This window comes from Piliocolobus tephrosceles, chromosome 6 (assembly GCF_002776525.5).
Source record: "Piliocolobus tephrosceles isolate RC106 chromosome 6, ASM277652v3, whole genome shotgun sequence".
Taxonomy (NCBI): Eukaryota; Metazoa; Chordata; class Mammalia; order Primates; family Cercopithecidae; genus Piliocolobus; species Piliocolobus tephrosceles.
In genome coordinates, this window is record NC_045439.1 from 108,104,411 (window position 1) to 108,119,557 (window position 15,147).

Here is a 15,147-nt window from a genome sequence, read left to right on the forward strand (position 1 = left end):
ACTAATGAAGGTAGCTGTTAAATAAAAATGAATGTTATATATAAAATTGTAAAATGTTATTTTCTACCTTGTAGAGAAAAAGCATATCAATGTGGAATGTATAATTTACAGTCAAGCTGGAAGACTACAGCAATTTAAATGGTACTAGGCATGGAACGGGCAGGAAACCAAAAGTCATCAAGGAAAGCTGGAGGATATTCCAGAGATTGCAACGTAAGCCCCAGAGGTTCAATGTATTTGCTGAGTAAGGGCCTTAGAAAAACAAGTCTGTGGGTTGATATTCTTGGCACATTCTTTCCAAATGACAGACATCATCTCTTCTCCTGAATTTATGGGGCTGAGTTTCTCTTTTGTAGTATGGTGTGTGTCTCTGCATATGGAACTCTAAAATTAGCTTTTTAAAAGCAGGCATAACAAGCTGTTGGCCGGGTTTTATTTTATCTGTACAATATTTTTTTAAAATAAGAAATGTGCACATAAAATCCCTGATTTCCAACTTCTCTGGGAAAATCTGGCAACCCTGGGCTTGAATTTTCTCCTGTTAAAAGTTGCTTATCTCCCATGGCTGTGAGCTCTGCAGTTTACTGCAATCCCTAGAAGTCCCTGTTGTATATCCAGACGGCTTTATTTAAATGGCTAGCTCCCAGCAGCCTCTGAGTTTGAGAGCCATGTCATACAGTTTCAATTCATTTCGATGAAACGATTTCTTTTTTGACAAGGATAGATATTTACATCTGTTACGGCACCTCATGCATTCAGGATGCCTTACAAGGAGTTTTACATTACATCATTTTATTTATTCCTTCCAACTTTTAAGATAAATAAAATTATTATAATTACTTAAAAAATGTGTTCCTGAATCTTGGAGAGGCTATGGAACTTGCCCAAGGCCACGCAGTTAGCAGCAGAGCTGGATTCAAACCCAAAGCCCATGCCATCAGAGAACTGAGGCAAAAGAGAATGGTGAGGTTGCAGTTACCCACGGCTGGCTTCCCTGAAAAGAAAGAAAGCAACGTGATAGCATTAAACGACCAAGACCTGGGCCTGAGAACACGGGCTTGTCTTTCTGAGGGTCTTACCACTTATTGGTTGGTAACCCTGAGAAATCCCCTTTCCTCTCTTAGTCTTAGTTTCACAATGTACAAAATGAGGGGAGAAGGGTGGGTGGATAAGGAGACCTCTAGAAGCCCTCAGCCTACTGTCTTCCCTCGTGTTCGGTACGTAGCTGAGAAAAGATTTGTTCCTTTTCTTCTGCTGCCTCTGCTGGGCATGGAGCAAGAGGACACGTTTTGCTGCCCAAGCCCTTTTGAATTTAATTGAATCATTTATCAACGGCTTGCACTATACAAGGTCATGGTGAACTCCTGATCACCCGGTGAGGAGACCTAGACAAGCGATGATTATGAGTCACTTTCTAATCACTGTGCAGAGCAGAAGAAGTGAAGGTCTAAAGTATTTCAGGATTCTATTGTAAACATAGAGGTCATAGAATCAGAAACGTCATAATAATCAGAGGAACAACGAGAGCTCATATTTATAAAGCACTAACAATAGGCCAGGCATTGTCTTAAGCATTTTATCTATTTTCATTTCCATTTGACTCTTAAAACTATGAAAGTTGCCATTTATTATCTTCATGTTGCACTGGGAGGGAGATTAGAATAGAATCCCCTTCTTTTTCAGATGAAGCAGTTGAGGCCCGGGGACACTAAATGATTTACCTGAAGTCAGGCAGCAGCTCACTGCTAGCAGAGCTAAGACTGGAAGCTATTCTAGAAATGTGTTTTATTTCTTCATTCAGTTTCTCCAATTTAAAACCTGGCTAACAAGATAGGACTATTATACCAAGAAATAATTAACAGGAGGAGGCATATAATTAGAAGCTTAAATTTCAAGAGTGGAAATGGGCCTTAGAGGCTGTCTGTTATGACTTCCTATACAAACAGAAACATCTCTCCATGCCCCTGACACTTGAGTGCTTAGCATTTGACTTGAAACCCACCTCTAGTCCTAATTTTGTTACTTGGAGCTATACAGGATATATATATCTACGTCTTCTTCTGTGCACAGTCCTCCAAGAATTTCAAAATAGCTCTTGTGAACCTATAACACATTGTGTCCATGCTAAAAACCCTAAACTTCTTTAAGTCTTTCACATTATACATGGTTTTGAACAATATTCATTATAAACCTGGTTGTCTCCCTTTGATGGATTACAAAGACGGCTTCCAATGAATGATGCCTCCTGTCCTTGTGTAGTCCCCTCCCATCCTGAATTTTAGTTGTCCTTAGACCTACATAGAATGTGACAAAAGTGACTCTGTGCTAGTTCTGATCTTCAGCCTTAAGAAGGCCTGATAACTTTGATCTTTGTGCCCTTAGAAGGTAGTGCGACATAAGAAGTTCAGCTAGCCTAGGCTGGCCATGGTGGCTCACGCCTGTAATCCCAGCACTTTGGGAGGCCGAGGTGGGCAGATCACGAGGTTAGGAGTTCGAGACCAACCTGACCAACGTGGTGAAACCCCATCTCTACTAAAAATACAAAAATTAATTGGGCGTGGTGGTACATGCCTGTAATCCCAGCTACTCAGGAGGCTGAGGCAGGAGAACTGCTTGAACCTGGGAGGCAGAGGTTGCAGTGAGCTGAGATTGTGCCATTGCACTCCAGCCTGGGTGACAGAGTGAGACTCCATCTCAAATATATATATAAATAAAAGAAAAGAATTTCAGCTAGCCTGCTGGAGAGATGAGATCCCAGGGCATGCAATACCATGTGGAGAAGCCATGTTGGATGTTCTAGCCTGTGGGTCTCCAGAGTACTCCAGCACCAGCTGCCAACTGGTGTCAGGGTTCTCTAGAGGGACAGAACTAGTAGTAGACATATATACATACATGCATATATGTATATATGTACATAAATGTATATATGTCTACTACTAGTTTAATTAGGCTGAGGCAGGAGAATGGCGTGAACCCGGGAGGCAATGCTTGCTGTGAGCCGAGATAATGCCACTGCACTCCAGCCTGGGCGACAGAGCGAGACTCTGTCTCAAAAAAAAAAAAAGAAAGAAAGAAAAAGGTGAGAGGAAATGCCTGGCTGTATAACATAAGACATATATATACATACCTGTATATATACACATATATATGTATACATGTGTATACATACATGTATATATATGCACATATATAGTCAGGGTTACATATACTTATGTCTAATATATATATATATAGATAGATAGATACATAATTCAGGGTTCTCTAGAGGGACAGTACTAGTAGGAGACTATGTCTTCAGAGAACCCTAATACAATATTGCTGTATAACAAATCACCCAAATGTAGTTGCTTAAAAAATAATTTACTGCATTATTATCTCTCATGATAGCATGTGTTGACTGGATTCAGCTGGGTGATTCTTCCATTTGTCTCCCTTTGAATCTCGCTTGCGTTTGCAGTCATTTGGCAGCTGGTGTCGGAGTACTCTGGTGTAAGTTAATACTTAACAAACTCATATATATATACACATATACACATATATATATTTAAATTTCTGTATCTTTTATATAGACTTGACATTTTGCACAATAAAAAGTTGAGAGGAGGCCGGGCACGGTGGGTCATGCCTGTAATCCCAGCACTTTGGGAGTCCGAGGCAGGTGGATCACGAGGTCAGGAGATCGAGACCATCCTGGTTAACACGGCGAAACCCATTCTCTACTAAAAAATACCAAAAATTAGCCGCACGTGGTGTCGGGCGCCTATAGTTGGGCGGCTGAGGCAGAAGAATGGCCTAAACCTGGGAGGCGGAGCTTGCTGTGAGCCGAGATCGCGCCACTGCACTCCAGCCTGGCCGACAGAGCGAGACTCTGTCTCCAAAAAAAAAAAAAAAAAAGAAAAAGGTGACAGGAAATGCCTGGCTATATAACATAAGACATGAAAGAGTCCTTGGATTTTATATATATATACACATAGAATTATATATATATAGAATTATATATATATTATATATGTAGAATCATATATAGATATATATATATGGGTTTATTGTGTGACAGGGTCTCACAGTAGGCTGTCTGCAAGCTGAGGAGCAATGAGAACCTGTCCAAGTCCCAAAACTGAAGAACTTGGAATCTGATGTTTGAGGGCAGGAAGCATCCAGCACAGGAGAAAGATATAGGCTGGGAAGCTAGACCAGCCTCTCTTTCCACATTTTTCTTCCTGCTTATATTCTAGCTGTGCTGGCAGCTGATTAGATTATGCCCACCCACATTAAGGGTCATCTGCTTTCCCCAGCCCACTGACTCAAATGTTAATCTCCTTTGGCAACACCCTCACAGACATACCTAGGATCAAGACTTTGCATCCTTCAATCTAGTTGACACTCAGTATTAATTATCACAAGTCTACCTCTTGTCAATTTGAACTCATACACATCTCCTGAGGTCATACATAATCTTCAAATAAAGGCAATAATATGGTCATAATTATGCCTAACATAATACAACTATTCTTCATACAACCAGAAACACACCAATCCCCAACCCAAATACTATTACATAAAGTTAACAATACTTAAATGCGGATGTGATGTCAATAAATCTTATGTCACATGATAAAGGAGAAAGGAAATAAAATGAAGATATTTTCTTAGTACAAGTGTATACATGCACAAGCGTGTTTTTAACAAAAGAAGGAGGAAATACACATGACAGTTACAGTCCTTGTTTCTGCAGCTGGTCACGTGGTCGTAGCTGGTATTGATGACTATCTTCTTCTACTACCCATTCTATATTCCCTTTGCTTTCGGCAAGCACCTCAGCAGGTCATGGTTATTTTTCCTGTTGGAGTGACCCAAACCTTCATTCCTGAAGGGTCTGGGTCATTTGTAGTCCTGCCTGGATTGGGCTGTTGTAGTTTCCCATTGACCTTAATCACAGGGCACGGTAATATTAAGAGACGCCGTAATGAATCTCCTGTATTCCATGCATACTTTTCTTTACCTCTGTTGTGTAGTAGTAGACTGATTTCATTTTGATGGTCCGGGTCAATCACCCCAGCCAGCACAGTAACTTCCTTCTTAGCCTGTTGCCTTAAAGGTAGAAGGAGCCCAAAGTGTCCAAGTGGCAATCTTAACTTCTAGTTTAATGGAATCAGTGTTGTGTTTCCTTGTGGCAGGGTTTCTCCCTCTGGAACTAAGACCTCTAGGCCAGCAGAATGTAATGTCCTGGGAACGGGAAGCAAAAATTTTGCTAGTTGATCACTAGGGGTGATGGTGAGCAGTGCCACTTCCACTTCTACCCCTTAATTCCTGGACCCGTGAATCCTGGCTATGGGAGAAACAGTACCGTATATTGGATGCTGATTCAGAGCATACACAGCCTTCTGGAGAACTTTCCCCAGTCCCTCAAAGTATTGTCACCTAGTTGGCATTGTAATTGTGACTTCAAAAGGACATTCTACTGTTCTATCAATCCATCTGCTTCAGGATGATGGGGAACATGGTAAGACCAGTGAATTCCTTGAGCATGAGCCCACTGCCACACTGCTTTAGCTGTAAAGTGAGTGCCTTGGTCAGAGGCAATGCTGTGTGGAATACCATGACGGTGGAATACAGCATTCCATGAATCCATGGATGGTAGTCTTGGCAGAAGCATTGTATGCAGGATAGGCAAACTCATGTTTGGAATAAGTGTCTATTCCAGTGAAGACAAACCTCTGCCCTTTCCATGATGGAAGAGGTCTAATAAAATCAACCTGCCACTAGGTAGCTAATTGACCACCCGAGGAATGGTGCTGTATCAAGAGTTCAGTGTTGGTCTCTGCTGCTGGCAAATTGGGCACACAGCAGTGGCTGTAGCCAGGTCAGCCTTGGTGAGTGGAATTCCATGTTGCTGAGCCCATGCATGACCTCCATCCCTGCCACCATGGCCACTTTGTTCATGGGCCCATTGGGCGATGACAGGGGTGACTGGGAAAAGAGGCTGAGTGGTGTCTGCAGAATGGGTCATCCTATCCACTTGATTATTAAAATCTTCCTCTGCTGAGGTCACCTGTTGGTGAGCACTCACATGGGATACAAATTTCTTCACAGTTTTTGACCACTCAGAGAGGTCTATCCACATACCTGTTCTCCAAATTTCTTTGTCACCAATTTTCCAATCATGCTTCTTCGGAGTCCTTGACCATCCAGTGAAATCATTGGCTACAGCCCATGCATTAGTATATAATCGCACATCTGGCCATTTCACTTTCCATGCAAAGTGCACAACCAGGCACACTTCTTGAAGTTCTGCCCACTGGAAAGATTTCCCTTCACCGCCGTCTTTCAGAGATGTCCTAGAAAGGGGCTGTAGTGCTGCAGCTGTCCACTTTCAGGTGGTGCCTGCATATCGTGCAGAACCATCTGTGAACCAAGCCCTAGTCTTCTCTTCCTCTGCCAACTGATCATCGGGAACTCCCCACGAGGCCATTGGTGCAGGCTGGGGAAGAGAAGGCAGGGTGGCAGGAGCGGCGACCACGGGCATTTAAGTTACTTCCTCACGTAACTTGTTTGTGCCTTCAGGACCTGCTTGAGTCTGATCATGTATATACCACTTCCTTTGATGGTGGAATGCTGCTGCGCATGACCCAGTTTATGGCTAGATGGGTCGGAAAGCACCCAGTTCATAATAAGCAGTTTAGGTCACATGGTGACTTGATGACCCATAGTCAAATGCTCAGTGTACACCAAAGCCCAATAACAAGCCAAAGTTGTCTCTCAGAAGGAGAGTAGTTATCTGCAGAAGATGGCAGGGCCTTGCTCCAAAATCCTGGAGGCCTCCACTGTGATTCACCTTTGGAGGCCTGCCGAAGGCTCCCAACAGCATCCCTATTAGCCACACCTCAAGCACCACTGGATCTGCTGGGTTATATGACCCATGTGGCAGAGCAGCTTGCACAGCAACCTGAACTTCTTGCAGAGCCTTCTCCTGGACCCCACCCAAAACTGGCAGCCTTTTGGGTCGCCCAATATATGGGCCAGTGTGAGACACCCAAATGAGGAATGTGTTGCCTCCAAAATCCAAACAGACCCACTAGGCATTGTGCCTTTCTTGGTTGTAGGAGGGGCCAAATGCAGTAACTTATCCTTCACCTTGGAAGGAATATCTCGACAGGCCCCACACCACCGGACCACTAGAAATTTTACTGAGGTAGAAGTTCCCTGAAATTTAGTTGGGTTTATTTCCCATCCTCTGGCATGCAGATGTCTCACCAGTAAGTCCAGTGTGTTTGTTACTTCTTGCTCACTGGATCCAATGAGCATAATGTCATCAATGTAATGGACCAGTGTCATATCTTGTGTAAGTGAAAAGTGGTCAAGGTCTCTCTGAATAAGATTATGACACCAAGCTGGAGAGTTGATATACCCATAAGATAGGACACTAGGTATATTGCTGGCCTTGCCAGCTGAAGGTAAATTGCTTCTGTTGGGCCTTATGGACAGGAATGGAGAAAAAGGCATTTGCCAAGTCAATGGCTGCATACCAGGTGCCAGGAGATGTGTTAATGTGCTCAAGCAATGCAACCACATCTGGTACAGCAGCTGCAGCTGGACTCACCACTTGGTGAAGCTTACAATCATCCACTGTCATTCTCCAAGATCCATCTGTCTTCTGCCCAGGGCAAATGGGACAGTTGAGTGGGGATGTGGTGGGAATCATTACCCCTGTGTCTTTCAAGTCCTTGATGTTGGCACTAGTCTCCATAATCCCTCCAGGGATGCAATATTGTTTTTGATTTACTTGTTTTTTTAGGTGGAGGCAGCTCTAATGGCATCCATTTGGCCTTTCCCACCATAATAGCCCTCACCCTACCTGTTAGGGAGCCAATGTGGGGCTTCTGCCAGCTGCTAAGTATGTCTATGCCAATTATGCATTCTGGCACTGGGGAAATGACCACAGGCTGAGTCTGGGGACCCCCTGGACCTACTGTAAGTCGGACCTGAGCTAAAACTCTATTAATTATCTGACCTCCGTGAGCCCCTACTTTACCCGGAGGACCACAATGATGTTTTGGGTCCCCTGGAATCAACATCAGCTCAGAGCCAGTGTCCAGTAGTCCTCAAAATGTCTGATCATTTCCCTTTCCTCAGTGACAGTTACCCTGGTAAAAGGCCAGAGGTCTCCTTGGGGGAGGATGGGAAAAACCTTCAGTGCATAAATTGTCAGTAATGTACTGGGATCCTTCCTCAAGGGGACCCAACCTCCCTTTCATTCAAGGATTTCTGGGTCTGTAAACTGGCTCAAGTCTGGAAATTGATTGGGTCATGATTCTCCTTTTTATAATTCAAATTAGTCTTTTGTCCATTTGGTCTAGAAGTTTTCTCTTTATATAAGTTGAGTAGGAATGCAGTAGGCTTCCTATCAGTTTCACTTCTAGGAACTCGCTAAACAGTTTACGCCAAGGACTAGCAGTGTTCTCCATACAATTAGAAGTAGAGTCCTTAGTATTTCTGGGTCTAATCATATAAAGCAGCCAACTCCAGAAACCCCAAAACCAGCAAAAGAACTCCATCCTTCATATTCTGTTCCTCTAGAACCACTCCTGGTACCAAAATCTGTATTAGTCTGTTTTCATGCTGCTGATAAAGACATATCCGAGACTGGGAAGAAAAAGAGGTTTAATTAGACTTACAGTTCCACATGACTGGGGAGGCCTCAGAATCACGGTGGGAGGCAAAAGGCACATTTTACATGGCAGCGGTAAGAGAAAATGAGGAAGATGCAAAAGTGAAAACCCCTGATAAAACCATCAGTTCTTGTCAGACGGACTCACTACCACAAGAACGGTATGGGGGAAAGTGCCCCCATGATTCAAATGATCTCTTACTGGATCCCTCCCATAACATGTGGGAATTATGGGAGTATAATTCAAGATGAGATTTGGGTGGAGCCAAAACCATATCAAATATATAACTGAAACAACCCTCTAAAAAATATTCCTAGGATCAAAATGAGTCTGTGTAGTGTTGAGGGTGGAAGGAATAGTGCCTCTGTTTATTCTGACATTGTTAACCCAGTCCTGCTAGTTTACATTTAGCAATCATATCATCAGATTGACTGTGTAGCCAACTATAAATCCCCAGCACTTGTCACAGGACTGCTGTTTGGTTCTTTCTTCCCAGTTTTTTTCTAAATGTTGCTACAGACCTAAATAACAGATTTTATATTATTTTTCTTGATAATTTTTATCTTGTCTGTTGTGAGTCATCATTGCAGCTTGATGAGATTTGAAAAAAAATTGTTAATATATTCTCTAACATAATAATTGTTCCTGCGTTTTCTGCAATTTGACAAATATGCCTACATATTGAGTAGGACCTGACAAATTCAAAGTCCTTCAGCAGAGCATTGAAGATCTCCTGCTGAGTAGGTTTCTATCCATTGATTATACAACACCTTTAGGAAATGGTCATTCCACCTCAAATATGTCTAGTCTGTTGTCCACCAAATTGCTTTTCTTCCTTTGTTATGTGAAAGCATTGTGGAGAATTCCCCTTGACTTCAGCATAGAAGTCAGCTCTCTAGCTTTTCCCTGAACTTTCAGAGTAAAATTGCTGAATAAAGCAAATTTAGTTTGACATGACTGGCTGTTAACCCACTTATGTGGGTGGCTAATGCATACCACTTTATTTCCTACACAATCATGAATAATTTGTTTTAGAGTTTGAAGAACACAAGTTTGGAAGTCAAACACACCTGGGTTGAAATCCTGGTTATTTTCGTAGGGAACTAAGGCAAGATACTCACCTTCTCTGAGACTCAGTTTCCTCATCTGTAAAATGAGGAAATTAATACATTTTTCGTGGGTTTCACGTGATGATTACAAAATAAAATGTGGGATGCGCTTAACAGGATACCCAGCATGTAATAAACACTCAATAACTGTTAAAGCTCATTACTGTTATTGCTATATTGTTGTAATAGTAAGTGGTTCCTCAATTTGTAGTCTGTAAAATGGACCTCTTTCTTTTCACTTCTCTGAGAATTTGAAGACTACATGCTTATCCCCAATCTTATGGTACTACGTTGAAGAATATAGCAAAAATAAAAATAGTGCTCTTTCTGTCTGCCATCTGCTCATAATAACCATCTGCCCAGAACTGTAGCCTTATCCCTTTTCTTTTGCTCTTCTTTCTCAAAATGCTAATTACAATGTGTCCCCCAACCCCCATCCATGCCCAACTCACACCCTTTGTGTCCCTCCCATATTTTACACAGCTCAACCCATTTGGGGCTCCAACTGGTGTCAGACAAGCCCACTGTGGCCACTTTTCACTTTTCTCCTGGTTTATAGGCCCCATGCACCAACTTTTTATAGGTCTGTCATCTCCAGGACTGTGTTGGGCCAAGCCTAGATGTCACTTAGCTCTGCCAGAATGAAGTAGAAAACCAGGCAACCTGAAGAAGTCATGGGATCCAGGTTTAGATTGACTTGGACAAGCAGAAGAGCACCTCAGTCATGGGAGAACCTGGGCACCAGGAAGGAAAATGAAATACAATCATACTAGCAAGGACTGGGTACCAAGTCATGGAACCAACTACAAGACAGACACAATGAGAAACCAGAAAGTGCTAGACTCAGCATTCCTAATATCCCCCTTCTAAAGTAGGTGATACCAGATCTTGGGTCTAAGTTGAATCTACAAGTAGCATTAGGTGGCCCCAGCAGTGGAGGTTACTGTGTTGCCCCAACAGGGAGCCAAGCAAGGTACTAAGATGTTCTCCAAGAGAATGTCTAAGATTCCTGACACTTGCTCATCCCATTCTGTTATTTGGCTAGTCCTGACTTAAATCCTGGAGAATCTTTCTCTTACTGATTTCAAGTCTTTTGAGAGATGGCCTTATTGGTCAGAAACCCATCAGATGCCCTTCTTTCAGGAGGGTGACAATATTCAACTACCCAGAGTAGAATCCAGGTCTCTAGTGACTCTCTGAGTATTCAAAATGCCAGTTTAAGGCAAGAACGTATCTGATAAGAATGGAGAGAGAGAGTGATGGGTTACACTTCACAAGGCAGTCATTTTTAATCTGCTCTAACGACCTAAGGGAATGGTACTGATTATAATTCTCTGGCCATCCTTAAATGCCACTCAAAAGCCATCTAAAACTTTTGGCATTTCTTAACCATTTAAAACTAAAAAATGTTTAAAAAACCTTTTTTTTTTTTTTTTTTTTTTAAGGTACAGAAACCCCACTACAATCGCACCTTCTGGAGACCATCTCTGTTAAAAATTTTGGAGGCTATCTAGTGTCTTTCTTCCCTCATTCCCTCTTGCCTTTACTTCTTCTTATCCTTCTTATCTTTCTCCCTTTGGGTTTCAAAGGCAGAGAGTTGGGTTATTTATACCCCTCATTCATGGCACATTATCAACATTTGCATGTGCTTGGTTTTATCCTAGTTTACTTTATTATTTTCCCACTTCATCCTGAGTGTTTACTCCTTGTCCCTGCCACTGCCCACCATTGGTAGCCATTATAAGGTGCTATGTTCTTACATTTGCATGCATCATTGAAGAATATATTGTATTTATGTATTTCTAATTTACATAAGTTTTACTTGTTATAGGCCTTGTTCAGTCCCTCACTTTCTTTTTTTTAAGCCCATCACTGTTTCTGTGATCTATTTGCAATACAGAATGTCCATCTGGCTCATTGAAGTTAGCTGTTACATGCTGTCACAGAGTGTGCATTCTCCTCCTTTCACAAATCTATTCCCCTAGTAATGGACTTTAGGTTGCCTCTAGTATCCCGCTGCCAAAAACAACACAATAAATATCCCCACGCATATGCCCATGTGGATCTGATTATCAGAAGTGTATAGGCAGTGAGATTGCTGAGTCACAGGAACACACATATTTAGCAACACTAAGTACTTCCAGATTGTTTCTCAAATGGCTACAACATTCTTTTTTTTTTTTTTTAACCAAGAAAGGATTCATATACCATAAAATTTACCTTTTTAAAGTGTACATTTCAGGAGTTTTTGGATTATGCATGAATGTGTGAAATCAGCATCGTGGTCCAACCAGAACATTTTCATCACTTCAGGATTCTCATTGTCTCCAAGAGGTGTCATTGTAGTGGGCTTTATTTCTCCATCTCTCTCTCTCTTTTTTTTTTTAATATTTCTAACATTTTTTAGTTTAAAAATGTTAAAAGAAACTCTGTAACCAATAGCAGGTACTCCCATTTTCCCTTCTCCCTGACCATTGACAACCACTCATCTATTTTCTGTCTTTGTAGACTTGCCTGTTTTGGACATTTCAGGTAAGTGGAATTACACATACGTGGCCTTTTGTCTCTGACTTTTTTCACTTAGCATAAAGTTTTCAAAGTTTATCCTCGTTATAGCATGTATCAGTGCTCCATTCATTTTATGGCTGAATGATATTCCCTTGTATAGAGATATTACATTTTATTTATCTATTCATCAGTTGATGGACATTTGGATGGCTTCCACTTTCTTCACAGTTATGAATAATACTGCTATATTTTTGCTATTATGCTATAATGCTGAACATTTATGCATATATTTTTGTGTGGACCCTTGTTTTCAATTCTCTTGGGTATAAAGCTAGGAGTGGAACTGTTAGTTAACATGGGAAGTCTATGCTTAATTACTGAGAAACTGTTTTCTAAAACAGTTGCATTATTCTACATTTTGAACAGTAATATACAAAGGACCAAGTTTCTCAATATCCTCACTAACACTTGTTATCGTTCATTTAAAAACATTTTAACCATCCAAGTAGGTGTGAAATGGCATCTCATGGTTTTGATTTGCATCTCTCTGATTATTACTTTTTTTAAGCATCTTTCTGTTTCTAAGTTCTAAATGCCTGTTTAAATCCTTTGCCCATTTTTAAATTGGATTATTTGTCCTTTTATTGTTGAGTTGTAAGAGTTTTTAAATATATTATGAATATGCGTTCCTTATCAGAGATTGATTTGCACATATTATCACCCATTCTATGGGTCGTCTTTTCACTTGTTGTTGTTGTTGTTGTTTTTTTTTTTTTTTTTGAGACAGAGTCTTGCTCTGTCGCCCAGGCTGGAGTGCAGTGGTGCTATCTTGGCGCACTGCCTTCACCTCCCAGATTCAAGAAATTCTCATGCCTCAGCCTCCTGAGTAGCTAGGATTATAGGCGTGTGCCACCACACCTGGCTGTTTTTTTGTATTTTAGTAGAGACAAGGTTTCTCCATGTTGGCCAGGCTAGTCTCGAACTCCTGGACTCAAGCGATCCACTTGCCTTGGTCTCCCAAAGTGCTGGGATTACAGGCGTGAGCCACTGTGCCTGGCCATCTTTTCACGTTCTTGATGATGTCCTTTAATTTTGTTGAAGTCCAACTTATCTATTTTTTTCTTTTGTTGACGATGCTTTAGTGTCATATCTAAGAAGCCATTACCTAAACTAAGGACAAAAGATTTATGCCTATGTTTCTTCTAAGCATTTTATAGTTTTAACTTTTATGTTTATGGTCTTTGATTCTTTTTGAGTTAATTTTCACATATATTGTGAGGTATGGGTCCAAATTCATTCTTTTGCATGTGGAAATCCAGTTTTCCCAGCACCATTTGTTGAAAAGCCCATTCTTTCCCCCACTGAATTGCCTTGGCAACCCTGTTGAAAACCAACTGTTCATAGACCTATGGATTTATTTCTAGACTCTTAATTCTATTTCATTGTTCTAAATGTCTGTCTGTATTCACACTGTCTTGATTATTGCAGCTATGTACTGAGTTGTAAAATTAGGAGGTCTGAGTCATCTGCCTTTGTCCTTTTTAAAGACAAAGTTTTGGCTATTCTTCATCCTTTGCATTTCCATATGAATGTTATGATCAGCTCGTCAATTTTTTTAAAATCAAAGCTGGGATTTTTAACAGGGATTGCATTGAATCTGTATATGAATCTGGATGTATTGCCATCTGCATTAGCTTTCTATGACTTTTGTAACAAATTAGTACCAATGAAGTGGCTTAAAACAACAAATTTTATCTTATAATATTGTAGGTCAGAAGTCCCACATGGCTCTTAACAGCATCCTTCCTGGCCACTCGAGAGGCTACCCTCGCTCCTTGGCTTACCAGACCCTTCTCCATCTTCCAAGACAATGGCAAGCCAAGTCCTTCACAGGCTGCTATTTCTCTGGTTCTCACTTCTGAAGTCACACCTCCTTCCCACAGCTGGAAAAGGTTCGCTACTTTTAAGGACCCATGTGATCAGATTGGGCTCATCCAGGCAATCCAGTACCAGTCCCCCCATCAAGGTCCTTAACGTAATGACATCTAGAAATTCTCTTTTGCCACATAAATTAACATTTTAACAGGTTCCAGGAGTTTGAATGTGGATATCTTTGATGAGTCATTATTCTGCTTACCATACCATCTTTATTACTGTTCTTTTTTTTTTGATTGGGAAATAGTCATCTGATTATTGCTTTTGGCAGATGGGGGCTCAGGCACTCTTGTTGGGGTAGGTTTTTGTGTGCACCCTTGTTTTTAATTCTCTTGGGTATAAACCTAGGAGTGGAACTGTTAGTTAACATGGGAAGTCTATGCTTAATTACTGAGAAACTCTTTCTCTTCACCATCGCAGGCTCTGGCTGTGCAGGATGGCATTGGCCCTGTGGATGGCAGCCATGTGCAGGTCAGGGCAGTCTTTGTTCTTGAGGATCATGTGCATGATGCTGCTGAAAGTGGCCCAGTTGTTCTTGTCGATGGTGGTCTGCGTGCATGTAGGAGGTGGCTGGCTTTTGCTGGCCTGATCTCTTTTTCATGACCACCACCACAGTGTTGCCATCGGCTGTTGGCTTCACATCCACAGTCTTGTGGTGAGTTGGCCTGGTAGCAGAGGGAGTGTGGGCCTTCAGGTTACTGGATTTGGTGCTGTAGGTCCGCTTATTCCTCTTGATCAGGAAACTGGAGCAGTTGTGCACCACCATCCACTGCAGAAGCACAGACATGGTGGCGGTTCCTCTCACAGTGCTGGAGATGGAAATAGCCATACCATCTTAACAGTGTTAAACTTTCTAAACCATGAACATGGAATATATTTTTAATTTTTTATATATTCTTTAATGGCCTGTAATGGTAGTTCACAGT

The 15,147-nt window shown here is 41.5% G+C and overlaps 1 pseudogene; it reads right to left on the minus strand.

Annotated features, from left to right (window-relative positions):
- Window positions 1-14,442: 14,442 nt before the first annotated feature.
- Window positions 14,443-15,147, minus strand: LOC111553682 (annotated as a pseudogene).